The 14542-nt window shown below is 37.0% G+C and overlaps 1 long non-coding RNA gene across 1 annotated transcript; it reads right to left on the bottom strand.

Annotated features, from left to right (window-relative positions):
• Positions 1 to 10203: 10203 nt before the first annotated feature.
• On the bottom strand, positions 10204 to 13769 carry LOC113079980 (uncharacterized). The gene is made up of 3 exons (XR_003281786.1): positions 13634 to 13769; positions 12266 to 12344; positions 10204 to 11453 (listed from the first exon to the last, which is right to left on the bottom strand). It is a non-coding gene; the product is annotated as an uncharacterized LOC113079980 (long non-coding RNA).
• Between the last annotated feature and the right edge of the window lie 773 nt (positions 13770 to 14542).

Here is a 14542-nt window from a genome sequence, read left to right as displayed (position 1 = left end):
ATGAAGTTCATTTAATAACAAATACATCGCAATGGATTATGTATCCGGTGAACTGTTTTTTTTTTCAACCGGTTTATTGAATCAAACCGTCCGAAAGAACCGGTTCGCGGAAAAGAATCGAACTTCCCATCACTAATCCACATTGATATCCAGTGAGTTGTGCGTGTGTTTCGTCTGCAAGCATGAGACTTCTGCCTGCCGGTGTGGTACTGCGGTGCAGTAAAATGACAGAAGGGGAGACATTCATTAATTTATCATTTCAATTTTATGCTGGTTTTATTGTTACACATGACGTGGACTCGACTATACTCGGAATATTTTCCGAGTCCAAAATGTTCAAGTCCATGTCAAGTCCGAGTACAAATTCACCCGAGTGCGTGACAAGTCCGAGTTCATTCAAAATTGGACTCGAGTCCGGACTCGAGTCCGAGTCCAAGTTCGAGTACCCCAACTCTATCTGTTTGTGAGTCTTATTTAGTTTTGTGTGTCCACTGATGAGCTCCATTATGTCAAAGCTTCAGTCAAGAGAAGTTTTGGGTGAGAACAGGCAGCGTTAAGGCTGTGTGTTTTTCCCTGCCCGGGAAAGAAAAAGATATTGGGATAGGGACACACATAGTTTGTGTGTTGTATGCTTGAGAGTGAAGCACGCAGAATCAACACTCGAGGGAGTTGACGGCCAGCGATGCAAGCATTTGGTACTGCTTTGCTTCACTTTCAGAAGGCTCTCTTTGAGGAGGGAGTCTTCACTGGTGGAGTGGTGGCTGTGTTCGCAGATTTAGCTTCCAGGTCCTGTGGAAGGAATGTAGATGAGCGAGTCGATCCTTACTGCAGTCACGAGAGTCAGAGAAGGCCAGTCACTCTCTGTAAAGCAGTTCCAGAGCACGTTGCTATGCCTGTCTTTCACTGAGGATATGGACGGTGCTGATGAGCTCACAAGTTGCACAAGCATATTATGCTATATATTATAATGAGCAGCATTAATGGAGAGTGGAGCTCACAGTCGACTCTCGGGGGGCTGATTGTGCTTTTTCCGCTGTTAAGTGCTCTGCTCTCGTTGGGCACGCTCCGAGGTAGTGTCTGTGCATGTGATCTTGTGATTGCGGTCCCGCTGATGCTGAGGCACGGCGGCGACCAAGATGGATGGGATCACACATGATCTGGTGGACAGGTTGGAGATGGCTCTTCCTATCTCCAACTTTGCCCATGCTGCAGTTTCTTCCCTCTCTGAGTGAGGGCTTGCTGCAGCGGCCATCTTTCTCTGAGGAGACTGATGTTGTTTGTGTGACTGAGCGTTCGTGTGCTGCAGAGGCATGTGTAAATTACATCATTTTGGTTTTTAAATTAAAATAAATAAAATAAATAAATTTATGCATTTAGCAGACGCTTTTATCCAAAGCGACTTACATTGCTGTAATAATAAAACCTTCATATTCATCCGGAAGAATGAGGCGGGAACCGCCAGACAATCAAAACAAGACTTTAATAATCAAAATAAATACAAAACAGCGCATCAGCCCCTCACGGACAACTGATGCGCACAAATAAAAACCAAACACAACTAAAAGCCCAGGCCTTGTCCTCTATCGTCCTTCACTGTCGTTGCTCCAGTTTTATATCCTTCCATCTCCTCCGTGGGACTCGAGACCGCTCATCTCTAATCACTCCAACGGCCTCGCCCATTCCCACGGCCCTCGGTCCCGCCACACTCGTCACAATTGCATTGCATTCAGGCTAACAATTTTTCCTAACATGTGTTCCCTGGGATTAAGTATACATGGGCTCTTGGGATAAAAATTCTCAAGTGAGAGCACTTGTTTACCTGTCTTCCTGGTCAGCAAGGCCTGCTGGGCGGGAGCAGTTCCAAACCTACCGTGTTCCAGCCCCATTCTGGGGGTGTCTCTTCTCATACTCTGTAGAGTCTAGAGTCAGAGGCAAAAAGGCTTCTAGTGGAAGTCGGTTCTGCGGACCGTAATTCTCGCTGGATAGCTCCCTCTGGGGAGCGCGGTGTACATCACATTACACGGTGCCCATCTCTTCTCAGTGCCCTCTGGAGATTGATCTGTGGTACTAAGAGGCTAGCTACTTCTACGGAGACCTCTAGAATATTTGGCAGCATGAAAACTACTGCAAAACGTGTCTCAGTGGGTCCTGCACACTGTAGTGAGAGGCCACAGAATCCAGTTCGGTTCTCTTCCGCCTCAATTCAGTGGGGCCTTTCACACACTGGTTGCCCCTGAGCAGGCTCTGGTAATGAAAAAGAATTAGACACTCTCTGAGGATGGAGGAAAATGTACGCTTTGAGCTTTGAGGTGGAAACTTTTCACCTCCTGGTGCGGAGACAGCCAGCTCGACCCAGTAAACAGCCTGGTATGTACAGTTCTGGAGTTCCTGCAGGCTGTTCTCTCCACAGTGTTGACCAACTCCACCCTGAAGCTCTACATGGGGGCCATTGCGGCCTACTGTGCCCCTCTCGGTAGCCAGTCAGTGGGCAGACACCCTCTGGTTACATGTTTCCTGTGCAATGCGCTAAGGTTGAGGGTGAGGCCTCCGGCCGGAAAAAGCTTATGCTAAGCGGTGGATCAGGATGTTATCCTAAAGCATTGAGTCCTGTGATCTCCCCTCTCTTGGGGGTCAAGACTCACTCCTTCTGAAGTTTGGCCATGGGGCGGGATGTCCTCAATTACTTGTCAGTCTCCTGGCTCTTTCTCTAACTTTAGCTGTGCTCTTCCACACCAGGCAGAGATTTTAAAGTCTGGCGTCGAGGGCATAGTCATTCCCAAAGCATCCTCTGACACAGCTTGAGTTCCTGAATGGAACATCTCAGGTTACGTGTGTAACCATGATTCCTCGAGGGAATGAGACACTGTGTCTCGTGGCCATACTTTCAGAATCCCTGCAGGTGCTTTCTTCATTCCTATAGAGTAATGCCAGTTTCACTGCACATGCTTGTAAGCTTCCTGGTCGCAAAGTTATCCCAACCGTGACGTCTTGCCCATTCATTGGACATATTACTTACGTGGTTCAGAGCTGGTCATGCTGAAGGGCATTCCCAAAGCATCATCTGATGCAGCGGTCTCATTCCCTCGAGGGACCATAGTTACAAGCATAACCTGAGACGTTTTCCTACTGTGAATAGAAAGCAGCAACTCTCTGGTTACCAGCTCTGAGCTTTCTGACATCATGTCAAACCATAAAGGCTTAATCAGTCTGAGTCACACAAGAAGCCAAGGATTCAAGTCAAGAATAATCACTTCAAGAGGACAAAAACACTCCAACCCAGATTCACGTGTTGACTGTGCTTACAAAAGCACAATTAATCAATAACTAATGTGATAAGAATGGACTATTTCATACCTGTGTTTGTCACATAAACAACATGGAGTTTAAGGAGAGTTTCTTGAAACTGCTCACACAGTCTCATTATTGTCTTAAAGAAAAAGTTAACCCAAAATGATAATATTAAAACACTCTATTTGACTTTCAGCTTCGATGCAACAATATTTATTAATTTTTTTCTTCAGAAATTGTACTGCTCTCTCTATTCTAGGGATTGATAAAAGTTTCACTTTATTTTAAGGACCAATATTCACTTTTAACTAACTAACAAAACCAGTCTAGGAGACCAGTGGAAATGATCATCAGTAAATAAGAATTTCAGTCTTTACAAAGTGCTACTGAATGCCCTGAAAAGACCTTCCATGCAGTGTGTAGCATGGTTCTAACTGAATGAAAACATGCAAAGTTTTGAATCTGAAAGTGCACCATGTATAAAGACATTGTCTCTCAAAAGAAAGTCAACATTGAATCACTGAAACAAGTCGCTTTTAAAAAGCCGTTTCATGTTGAAATCAATTAAAAATATTAGCATATTGCCTTCACACTTTGTTGGCCTTATCACATTAGTCTGAATGAAAATGCAAATTAATTCTTTGCCACTAGGTGCAGCTTTTGGAGTGGTAAAAAATAGCTGTCATTTTCCAGGTAACGCTGTACACAAAGCAGCACAGCTGCTCACAGACAGTGCTTTATCATGCATTACAGACATGATCCAATCGGACCAATAACTGCAGATTAGCATCACACAAAGGAGCAGTTTGGAAAAATGTATCATTGAGCGAATCGATTGGGAGTCGTTGAGCAAATAAAGTAGAAATAAATGCATATCATAAGAAAATGAGAGTGTTTTTGACCTTGCATGCATACCAACCTGTTGTTGGGGACTCCCAAAACCAAAATATGAACCTTTCATAATCCATAAAAGGGGCACTTCAAAATAAACTCAACCAGTCATTTTTTGATGTGCTGTTCCTTTAAAGAGTTCATACATTTCCTCAGCTGTTTCAAAAACTGAACATCTTTACAAACAGTTAATGAAACATGATAAAGAAAAGTGAAAAGTTTCTGTCATCTAACATTCGGCTGGTACATTTCCTCATTGGTGTGAACTTGATTTTACACTATAAGTTTTATTAACTTTAAAGTGAAGATCAAAATTCACCAGGTACCATTTCATTATTTTATTTTTATACACTGTGACCAAAAATATTTGGAAACTAAAGACACACCTAAAACTGTAAATGTCTTTGTCTTACATAACCACCAAGTGTCATTTGTTTTAAAGTCAGATGTTTTAAAGCAAAGTATTTCACCATGTTTGAAGTCATGAAACAATAGAAATACTGTTGAAAATTAAGACAAAGGGTAATGTGACATTTTCTGGATGTCAAACGTCTAGTGGAAAACTACACCTGTGGTTGCTGCCTGAAAACTTGAAATTTTACACATCCACTAAAACAAAATCATTTAGAGACCAGCAGGTTAAACGTAACTGCTTGGCTGAGAAAAGTCAATCTCTTGCAGCAAGCTTAGATAATGTACTATTTTGTTACCTAATATTAAAATCTTAAGTAACCACAACATTTTTTTTCTCAAACAATATCTGGCAAAGACATGCACACTTTATATAAGTAAGTGGTTAAATGGATCAAAGACTGAACAAAATTAACTTGATATCCTCACTGTTAGCACTTACACTGTTGTAAAGTCATGAGATAAAGGTTTACCTCAATGTTGTTGCACATTACCAGCTCAGATCAGCAGAAACAAATGCATTGTATAAGCACACATATATCAACATCATAAATGGGCTTTTAATTACTACATTGTGTACATATTCGGCCCCACTTTATATTAGGTGGCCTTTACTACTATGTAGTTACATGAAAAAATAAATACAATGTACTTATTGTGTTCATATTGTATTGTAAAACACTTTTGCTGCTATTGAGGTGGGATAGGGGTAAGGTTAGAGAGAGGGTTGGAGGTATGGGTAAGTTTAAGGGTGGGTTAAGGTGTAAAGTATAGGTCAACAGTGTAATTATAAATTTAATTACAGAAATTAAATAGAGATGTAATTACATGTAGTTTTTTTTAAATATAAGTACAATGAAAAAACATGTATGTACACAGTAAGTACATTGTACTAAATTATTAATTAAAATGTAAGTACATAGTAGTTAAGGCCACTTAATATAAAGTGGGTCAAAAACATCTATATTAAATTTGAAGGCCTAGCTGTGAACATCACTTGTTCTGTTTGTTTGTGTAAAAATTCCAGGTCCTAAATAAAAAAAGGCTGAAATGCCTGTGGTTTCAGATCACCACAAACCACATTGAAAAAGAAACACTGTATTTAAAAAAAAAAAGGCATGTAAGTGTTCAGCACCATTTATTTTAAATGATCTTGAGAGATCATGAGTGAATTTTGTAGCATGTTACACAACTATTTTCTATACAAGAATACCTATTTTTACATGAGATTTCATTACAGGTGCAGATTATATGTTAGAATCTCAAATTATTGATTGAGGAATGTCTATATTCAAGTTTCAAGGCAAAGTTTAATCCACATACTAGAAAAATCCATTAATTAACCACTACTTGTAGAAAACATCTGGTTAGTTACAGCACCACCACCCATTATTACAGTACCTACAGCACCAGTGAAAGTATGCAGTGACTAGAATGAACAGTAGGAAGCAGTAAAGAGTCTTAGAGAGGTGTGATAGTGTGTACTGGTCATGGTGTCGATGGACCCTTGAGCCAAAGGATGCCAGATGAATCTGAAACTCTGTCATGTACAGAATGTTTTTTTCTTTGTGCTATGCAGTGCTGTCTTTTCCTTTTCCTTTCACAATGAGATGGTCTGTCAACAAATTACAGTACAAACAGTAAAAGCGTAAATGTGAATCTTGTGCAGTCTCTTGCAAACAAACTCCCACATACACTAACTTGTAACCTACAATTTACAATAATTGTCATCAAAACTGTTGAGGTTTCTGCATACAAGAAGTCTTTTCAGCATAAATTCTTTCTTGTTTTAGTTTAATTTGAGTCCTGAATGTATGAATGAATGATCGAACGAATGAATGAAAGGATGAAAAAATATATAGAGAGATGGATAGATAAATGGTGTTAAATGTGAAAACTCCCAAAGAGAGAGATGCTGACCTCTATTGGTACAAAAAAAAAAAATAAAAAAAAAACACACACGCACAGGACGGTCTATATATATATATATATATATATATATATATATGTGTGTGTGTGTGTGTGTGTGTGTGTGTGTGTGTGTGTGTGTGTGTGTGTGTGTGTGTGTGTGTGTGTGTGTGTGTGTGTGTGTGTGTGTGTGTGTGTGTATGCCCCACGACGAGGGACAAACTATATTACAAATATAAAATTATGTTTATCTGAAAATGTCTGCAAACAGAGGTAGGTTTAGGGTTGGGTTAGAGGATAGAAAATATAATTTGTTCTGTATAAAAGTTATTCAAGTCTACGGAAAGTCCCCACAATGTACAGAAACAAATGTGTGTGTTTGTGTGTGTGTTATTGTAGTTATAAACTGAAGTATAGACAAAAATGTATATCTTCATCAAGTGAATTAAACATGTTACATAAGAGCTTTGGAATGCAAAGATGCTGTATTACAGGGCAGCAGTGTTTTCCATAATTACTGAGGAAAGTCTTGACAAATACACCTGCAGTTTTATAGAGACATTAACAAGACAGTAATGATGTCTAGACTTGACAATTTAAAACTTTCTTATTTCTTATTCATCTTAAGATGTAAATTCAATAAACAAAAGATATGAACCATGTCAATTTTCATTATACAACATTCAAGACCTACAGTAATAAACTGATGTTGAAATTTAATCAGTCCTGTGATTGCTTCATTGTTGTCTCATGTATTGAGTAATCTGATTGGACAGATTTTTGATGTACTACTGCATTTAAATGTACCTACTGCAACATTTGTTCTGAACACGGTTTTTGACACAGTTTTTTACTCATTTATTATTGTTTTTTTTGTTTTTTTTATGTAAAACCTTCTATGTTGAAAACAATACTGAAGCAATCATCTTATCTTCCACTCTTAGCCATATAAGATAAAGTGCATACTTTTAATGTTTGTATACCATACGGACATTGGAGGATTTATCTTGCTGCCTTATTTTGTACCAACTGGAGTTTCAGCAAATCCTTTTTTGTAGCATTAGCCCATATACAGTCCAGCTGTGAGAAGAAGAAATTTCTGGATAAGTGTTTTTTTATATATAATTTCAGTTCCAGTTTGGACCGTAGAGAATAATTAGACCCAAATACCATGCTCTTTGTTTTAGATGTATTTAGTATCAACTTGTTTTCTAAAACCCACTTTTCTATACTCTCCAGCTCCTAATTCAAAACAGCCATCAATTCAACCGACATTTGTGCAGATGCATAAACTGCTGTATTGTCTGCATACATTGTTAATTTGGCACTTTTTAATACCAGATATAAATCATTTTAAAAATGGAATACAAAAGTGGTCCTAAACAGCACTCTTGTTGAACTCCACATTCAGTTCGCCTTCTATACGAATAACTTCCTTTAAAAAAAAAAAAACTCAGTGGTCTATTATCCAAATAGCTTTCCATCCAAGCAATTACTGATAGTCTAAATCTATAATTCTCCAATTTACAAAAGGAAGCTTATGATCAATAAGGTCAAATGCAGCTGTAAAATCTAATAAGACATTATCTTTTTTTTTTATCCAACCCTCGATCCAATCATCTATCATTTGTGCCAAATCTGTACATGTGGAGTGGAGCTTTTTCTAAAAGCATGCTGATAATTTGATGTCAGATTATTCTGTGATACATAATCATGTATTTGATCAAATACTGCCTTCTCAAGGATCTTACTGAACAATATCCTTACCAGTATCCCTGAATAAAAGCTTCCTGGGTAAATCGTCTATATGACATTTTATACAAAATTCTTTGCTTTGCTTTGGATATTTCCCCAAAAAACACAAGGTAGCCCCATAGGCGCCACCGTCCTTTACTTCACTCCGCTGCGCTTCAAAGTGATACAAATTAAATGTCTATACCTTGATGTAAAATGTCTGTAACTTTTAAGTTAATATAACTGATGACACCATATCCCCATATCAGACAGCTTTGAGTTAGGAATATAGTCGTTTGAAGTAAAGAACATAGGCCTTTGACCAATTTCTTTCTTTATTTTATGCTTTGTTAATTACTTTGCAAGGATATTATTATTATTTTTTTATTATTTAAAATGTGCTTTATGATAATAGCAAGTGCTCTGTGCATTTTAGGGTAGATTTGAAGACAGCCATTGTAGTGTTATCCTTGGTCTTTGTCTCAGTTCTCCAGTAAAAAAAAAAAAAAAGAATAAAGAAAAAATGGAATAAACTTTCATGAAACATAATAATTCTGAACAAAGTTCTCTTCCTCCATTCAGTTCTAAGTGAACTTTTAAAATTCAGCAAAACCAGAGGATTACTTTACAGCAGCAACAAATGCACATACTCAGCTATCGAAAGGTGACGACAACTTTTTTTTTTTTTGTATCTCACAATTCTGACTTTTCATCTCAGAATTGCAAGTTTATATCCAGCTATCTCTCCACTGTAATTTCGAGATTGGCATATTTACAACAGTGAAATACACTCACCTAACTGCAGGGGGCTCCAAAATAAAAATACAGAAAATGACATACAGTTGATACAGTACAGAAATGCCTGTGATTGTGAAAATAAATGTTTAAAAGTTGAAAAAGTCAAACAGGCAAAAACATTTAAAAATATTTCAACCTTGTTTTTAAATGAAAATGACATTATGAGGCTTTGTTAAAGCTCAAATAAACTCAGGGTTAGGAGGTGTTGAAGTGGAGTGAATGCTGGGGCTTTGCTAGCACAGTTTGATGCTCGATCATGACAGCAATTAGCTCTCAGCTGTGTGTTAATGACAGGCCCACTCATTATCAGCCTCTTACAAGAGCACACTGAAAAACACTCCATGCTCGTGACACCACCATCTGAGTAAGAACAGCATGAGAACAACCTGTCTGCTCAGCCCTGCTGTTTTACACCAACAGACAATCAGATAATGAAACTGCTGAAATGGAGGAGAAATTAGGTATAAATGTGATTTAGCTTATAATGTTAAAAATGCTAGACAATTGATCTGAAAATGGGAAGCATTCAATTTCACTTCAATTATTAGCTGGAATCACTGTTTTATGCATTATATATAAGAAGCAGTCAAGAACACACAGGTCTGTCAGATTTTAGCTTCATTTCTTGAGATTTAGATTTAGTTACTGTATGTGAACGTTGAATGTTTAATATGTGATTTTAAATTTAGTAGAAAATTATGGTTTGTCCTGTATTAAAATGAGGTCAGGTTTCTGATAATCATAGCTATATTTGGGAGGGCACAAACTACACAGTCTTTGCATAAAATGTTCAAATTGAAATTTTCCGGACAAAATAGGGAATCGTTAAAGGTATAGTCCACAAAAAATGTATTTAAAAAAATCCTCATAAAGATGTTAACTGATGGACTGGAGTGGTCCTTGTGGATTATTGTGATGTTTTTTTTCAGCTCTTTTGGCTCTCATTCTGACGGCACCCATTCACTGCAGAGGATCCACTGCTGAGCAAGTGATAGAATGCTACATCTCTCCAAATATGTTCAGATGAAGAAACAAACTCATCTACATCTTAAGTGGCCTGAGAGTGAGTACATTTTCAGCAGATTTTCATTTTTGGGTGACAAAATGGAAATCAAATGGCCTGAGAGATCAAGTGCATCAAAAAATGACAACTGTCGACCTCAGAAGGTCAAATTCAGTTTTATATGAGCCGTTTTATTCTCCACTCATTTATTCATATGAGTTTTGCCATTTCTGCAACTAAAATTTGGGACACCATCTAAATATAGTTTTCTAAAACATCTTCATGAAAGTGGCATGAAACATTAATCACACAGGAAAAAGTACAACACACAGGAACTCCTCTGATTTTAAACAAATGTTCTGTCCAATAAAGTACTCGTGAAATAAGAAGAAAAAAAATCTATTATATGATATATTAGTGATTTTTAATACTTTTACATAGACATTGACCTTTTTTACAATCAGTTGCTGCAGCTTTAGACCAGAGATTTAGGCAGTGCTCCTGTGGTTTATACCATTCTTGAAACTAGAGCATTTGCAAAAACAGGAAACAGTGGTTTCTGTTAAACAGGTAGCAAAAAACTAGGAGAGGAAACTACAGAAAAGGGTTTAAACATTCAAAAACGCATATCTGGACGTGGCAAACTGCTGTAGCACGACTAACTAAACCCCATCTCAAACAGCCAAGAACACCAGATGTTTCGGTAATGTGCCTCAATTTGCTTGATGGCTTATTTTTATGTCTCTAATAACAGTCTTGACGGTTTAAATGCTTAATTGCATGCTGCTTGTGAGTCCCTGCCATTATAATGACAAGGGGAAAAATCTGTTATTGTTGAGGTTACAGAAATGTTAAACGGTCTTCACTTTTAAAACAGAGACTGTCTTTGGATGAATAGTGGGAGGCCACAGCTGAGGCCAGAGCTGTAATTATGGTATATGATAAGGTCACTCTTTGAGACCAATAATGATCGCATTTTGGCCTGTTTGAGAGATGAGGCTTCGATAAAAAAAAAAAAAAAATCATCATCATGAGACAAACAGAGCAAGCAATATGAGGAAGTTAAACAATATACCCAAGATGATACATTACACAAACATTACATTTCTAGGACATCACTTAACATTTTCTTTTAACTGGACCAAAATGCCCCGTAACCTGCCTTCATACTAATACTCACAGGAAGTGTTGCCTACACTCTGAAACGTCCTGATGATTCTGGTCAGTGCATCTTATTTTAGATCCAAAATACTGAATCTGATGTTACCATAAATTGCAAGAGACGTGTAGGATGTTTCCTTTAGAAAAAAAAATGTTTCTTCATGAACACTTCCCCATTTAGCCATCAAACACGGGGTTAAGAAAATTCCCCAAAGAGCTGTGTTCACTATCATCCAAGAGACGTCCGTAAGTAGAGCGTCTGCAACAAACAAACAAATCATAAGGTACTGACAATAATCAGGAAAATGAACACTCTCTCTGTTATACCTCAGTATTTAATTTAACGTTAAGGAGGCACAAACTCATTACAATATTTACCACAAAATTTATGACAAAAACAAAGGTCTATTTTAAATAGTGCTGTCAAATAATTTATCATGATTAATCGCATCCTAAATAAACGTTTTTGTTTACATATATATGTGTGTATTATGTATATTTATTATGTACTGTATATATAAATACACTCACGTGCATGTATATAATTAATAAAAATATGTTATATAAATATATATATATATATATATTTATATATATATATATATATATATATATATATATATATATATATATATGAATAGAAATGTATAAATGTAAATATTTTCAAAATATATGCAGAATGTGTGTGTGTGAATATATATATATATATATATATATATATATATATATATATATATATATATATATATATATATATATATATATATATATTTTTTTTTTTTTTTTTTTTGTGTGTGTGTATATAACAAATATACACACATATATTATGTAAAGAATAGGGTCACCATACTTGGCTGTATGTCATGTCACTCTTTTAAAGTCATACATTTTTATAATAATAATAATAATAATAATAATAATAATAATAATAATAATAATAATAATAATAATAATAATAATAATAATAAAATGCAACAGTCAGACTATATTTGTAATTTATTTGATCAACTTTGTGAAATTCACCATAAGATACTTTGGAAGTAAAAAAGGGAAGGAAACTGCTTGACTCACCGCATTTTGAAGTAGTATGCACCACCAAGTAAAATTAGTACAATGGCAATAAAGCAAATTACAATGGCAGCAACACTTCCTAGAAAAGAATAAGGAAAATATGTAATTTGATGTATCATACACGACATATACAGACGTCAGTCATGAAAGCCATTTCAGATATATGACTAGTAAAATTACATGCTTGTATGCAATACAAAATATCAATTATTCAGTTTAATGTAAAGGCTAATCAACTGCAGCTGAGCGAAAAAGCTGTTCTTTTCACATACAGCGGCCAAAAAATGTACAAGACATGCTTAAAGATGTCAATGCCACCGCATTAACAAAATATAAGACAAGGTGTAATTAATTTTGAGAAAAGATAACAGAAACCTTTCAAGTTCACAAAAAAATTCACGAAAAAGAAATCTGTCAGATTTGAAACGAAAAACAAAAATATATTCTTTATATAAGCTAGTGTTCAAATTGAAGACAAACACCAGTTTTAACTAAACTTCACTGAGCAAAAATGAGTTCTTCTGAGAAAAGCTCTAACGTATTGTTTGCAGATGACACTTGTTATTCAGTGCTAAGACATTCAGACAGTCTTAAGTGTCCAGATTACACTGTCACATTCAGCCACAGCTTTTCCAGTAAGTTCTCATTCAAACTCCAAAACATCTCAGTGACACTTAGCTGTCACCAAACATAAGTCATCAACGCAGCACAAAGTGCAAACATCATAGATGCCAATGAAAAGGGCGAGGAACAGTTTAACCTAGTGAACTGTTAATGATTCAGTCACTCAGTTACTGTATTAAATATTAACACTCCTAAAGTGTTTGGGAATCAGTGCTTTGGATGTGTACAGAATAACAAACCCGGTTTTTTGAAAACACTAACCTGTTGTGACCAATCTCTGACCTTGATTGATACCCAAGAACTTTGCATTTGACAATATAGTTTTATTACAGGCTTTAGGGTTGTCATTTTATAATTTTCAGCAAATTAATTTCATGCTAGACATTTCATCCTAAACCTATTTTAGGGACGCATGGTTACACATTTCAGCTTAAAGCAGCTACGCTTTGGAAAATACTGAAGTGCCTTAAATAAAAAGGTTGTATAAAGTGGCCAAACTTCCCAGAACTGACCCCGTTTATATAACCATATACGCATCAATATATAAAGCCTTAAGAGGAAATAACATACATACTCCTTGACCTGCTTAAGATCTGGAGCAGAAGGTCAAATAACCATCAAAAGGTTACGCTTATTTAATCTATATGTAAACATGCCAAAACCTGCATGAAACACACTGTATTAAAATATGATATTCTTTGAAATAAATGAAATATTTACACGCATTTCCAAAAAAATGCATACCTGAGCTCAGGGCCTCTGGATGCTTCTTGTCTTGGTCAGAAGCAGCTGGGGGTTTGGTTGTGACCGGTTTTGAGGTTGTTGCTGCTGTTTGTGTTTGTGTTTTATTTTTTGTTGTTGCTGCTGTTGTTTTTGTTGGTGGTGTAACACAGAAGTAGTGGGCACCGTTTAGTCGTAACAATGATTGTTGAAGAGTTAGTTGTGTTTGTGGCAGTAGTAATCGCCCGGTTTTGTGCTTCCCAGAGTTGTCTTCTCTGAAGGTTATGGTTCTCTGAGGAGGGAGTTGTCAGCGTTTTTAGTCGCCAAACCCGAAGTGACTGTGGGCGACGCGTTGGTCGACGCGTTGGTCCGCGTTGCTGGTCGCGTTGCTGAGCTCAGTCGCTGGAGAGGTAGCGTTATAGTAAAGAGGTTGTGTTTGATGTTTTCTGGACAGGTGTGGAGCTGTTCGTAGTGCTCATGCTCACATTATGTGGGGACTCAGTGCTTGTCTGACTTGTTATTGTGGACGGTGGACACGGATCCATTCGTTGACTGAGTCTGAGAGGAATCTGCCGGTGCTGTGTGCGTTAGTGAAGGAGATGTCGCTACATCTGAGGTAAATGTAGTCGCAACTGTAGTTCGTGTTGTTACAGTGCTCTCTGTGCAGCCTCCAAACATCACCCAACTGCCACACACACACACCACAAGCCACGAGAAGCCTGTATTAACTCACGCACAATATACTGACAGGCTAGTGAATGCATGCATTTCTGGACCAGTGTCAAACAAAACACACCTGCAGAAATAAAACTGAAACTGTTCTGTAATACAGGAAACGCTTTTGTAAATGTTTAGTAGTTAGTTACACGTTAGTTCATTCATTTATAGCTTTTACCTTTATTACGCTTTAACAAAAACTAAAGTAACACGCAG

Source organism: Carassius auratus, unplaced genomic scaffold, assembly GCF_003368295.1.
Source record: "Carassius auratus strain Wakin unplaced genomic scaffold, ASM336829v1 scaf_tig00030048, whole genome shotgun sequence".
NCBI classification, from domain to species: domain Eukaryota; kingdom Metazoa; phylum Chordata; class Actinopteri; order Cypriniformes; family Cyprinidae; genus Carassius; species Carassius auratus.
This window is presented reverse-complemented; position numbering and strand designations above follow the sequence as displayed.